This window comes from Capra hircus, chromosome 3 (assembly GCF_001704415.2).
Source record: "Capra hircus breed San Clemente chromosome 3, ASM170441v1, whole genome shotgun sequence".
Classification (NCBI taxonomy): domain Eukaryota; kingdom Metazoa; phylum Chordata; class Mammalia; order Artiodactyla; family Bovidae; genus Capra; species Capra hircus.
The window spans coordinates 85,333,020-85,335,795 of NC_030810.1; positions in this window are offsets into that span (position 1 = coordinate 85,333,020).

Sequence of the window (2,776 nt, forward strand, 5' to 3'; positions counted from 1 at the left end):
GTTCACAGGTTGAGAAACACTGCTTTGAACTTAACCTAGCAAAGGTGTCTCAGCCCAGGAAAACTTCCTGCGGATATGTGTTCTACAGAATAGCCATTTTGTTTTTCTCTATCCCTCTCCAAGCTTCCACTCTTCAAATATCTTCCAACTTATGATTTCTGAAGGTGAAAGCTACAAGGAGGGCTTATATTTATGGTTTTCTTCCCCACCTGCCTTCTAAATACTTTCTTTCCCTATTCCACCTCTGGGAAGGCAGGGGCAGTCTGCCAATTAGGTTTATCATCATTCTCCCAAGAGCCTCATGTTATACAATTATGCCAAGCCTCAGACTGCCTGCAGTCAGGTTATCAGGCTGCTTTCAACTCCTTGCTTTTTGGCAGATACAAGGCATCTGGCCATACTGGGCAAGGTCTTTAACTCTCAGCCTGCTCTGCCAAGGACAGCTAATGCTTAAGGCAAGAGTAAAGGAATTTGAAATTGACTTTGGCTCTAGAAATTCTGTTTAAGGGATGTCAGCAATTTATAAAATTTAGTCATTTTAAAATTAAGTTTATTCCTTTTGGAGGGTGCTAATCTGTAATCTCCTTTCTTTAACAATATTTTCAGCCTATTTTGATAGCCCTGTTCAGACTCCATTAATTATATGATATTGATGACTTTCCTCCTTTTCAATGTTAAAGATGTTTCAAGGAAAGTTTGTCTCCCCAAGCACTTTCCTTTTACACTGTAAGCTGCTTTTTACTATGAAGACAGCTGTCAGATAAAATATAGGCTTTATCGTCCTGGCAATGAACACAGATATGGGCCAGACTGGCCTCACCTCCTGCAGTAAGAATGGTGAGCAGTCTATGCAAAACGGACAAAAACTGAAGCAAAAAGAGGAAATAGGAAAGTGAGAGAAGAGAAGTGTGGGATGGAGGGCCAGACAGGCAATGCATGAGGTCATAGTAAAAGGGGTGTGTTCAGTGAGCAAAGCAAGACCTTTAGAAGGGGCTCAGGTGCACAGACAGAGAACACACAGGACTGTTCTCTCCAGCAAGACAGAATAACTTAACAAATTTCTGGACTAAGATAGAGTCCAGGAAATTTGCTGAAGCTTGAATATCCATGGGATATTTCAACCTGGAACCAAGCAGAGGACCTAAGACCTCTACAAAATTTATACTTCTTCCCTGAGAAGAATGAATCATAATAGCTTAGAGTAGGTATAGGAATAGAAAGAAAGAGCAGTCTTGGAAGAGTTGGTTGGCCTATTAACTTGTGCTGCCTAAAATAAATAATGTAAGATGTTGTCATTACACCGCTCGATGTAGAGCCTCTCGTGTGTACTCTCTGTCCCGCCATTGTTTTTACTCGCTAATAGGTTGAAAACGGATGTGTCCTGCAACACTTAGGACACTGGACAGCAGGGGATCTCTGAGACAAGTGACAGGAAGCCCTCCTGTCCACAGGATGGTGACAGAAAGATCTATGTAAATACCGCTTGTCAACTGGCATTGCCCAGACTCTAATAGCTAGACAAGATTGATAAAATTGCCACTCCATTAATTGGGAATTTCATAGCCTCTGTTCAGTTCAGTTCAGTCACTCAGTCGTGTCCGACTCTTTGCGACCCCTTGAATCGCACCACGCCAGCCTCCCTGTCCATCACCAACTCCCAGAGTTCACTCAGACTCACATCCATTGAGTGAGTCATGCCATCCAGCCATCTCATCCTCTGTCATCCCATTCTCCTCCTGCCCCCAATCCCTCTCAGCATCAAAGTCTTTTCCAATGAGTCAACTCTTCTCATGAGGCGGCAGAAGTACTAGAGTTTCAGCTTTAGCATCATTCCTTCCAAAGAAATCCCAGGGCTGATCTCCTTGCAGTCCAAGGGACTCTCAAGAGTCTTCTCCAACACCACAGTTCAAAAGCATCAATTCTTCAGTGCTCAGCCTTCTTCACAGTCCAACTCTCACATCCATACATGACCACAGGAAAAACCATAGCCTTGACTAGATGGACCTTAGTCAGGAAAGTAATGTCTCTGCTTTTGAATATGCTATCTGGGTTGATCATAACTTTTCTTCCAAGGAGTAAGCGTCTTTTAATTTCATGGCTGCAGTCACCATCTGCAGTGATTTTGGAGCCCCCAAACATAAAGTCTGACACTGTTTCCACTGTTTACCCATCTATTTCCCATGAAGTGATGGGACCGGATGCCGTGATCTTCGTTTTCTGAATGTTGAGCTTTAAGCCAACTTTTTCACTCTCCTCTTTCACTTTCATCTAGAGGCTTTTTAGTTCCTCTTCACTTTCTGCCATAAGGGTGGTATCATCTGCACATCTGAGGTGATTGATATTTCTCCCAGCAATCTTGATTCCAGCTTGTGTTTCTTCCAGTCCAGCATTTCTCATGATGTACTCTGCATATAAGTTAAATAAACAGGGTGACAATATACAGCCTTGACGTACTCCTTTTCCTATTTGGAACCAGTCTGTTGTTCCATGTCCAGTTCTAACTGTTGCTTCCTGACCTGCATATAGATTTCTCAAGAGGCAGGTCAGGTGGTCTGGTATTCCCATCTCTCTCAGAATTTTCCACAGTTTATTGTGATCCACACAGTCATAGGCTTTGGCATAGTCAATAAAGCAGACATAGATGTTTTTCTGGAACTCTCTTGCTTTTTCCATGATCCAGCAGATGTTGGCAATTTGGTCTCTGGTTCCTCTGCCTTTTCTAAAACCAGCTTGAACATCTGGAAGTTCACAGTTCAAGTATTGCTGAAGCCTGGCT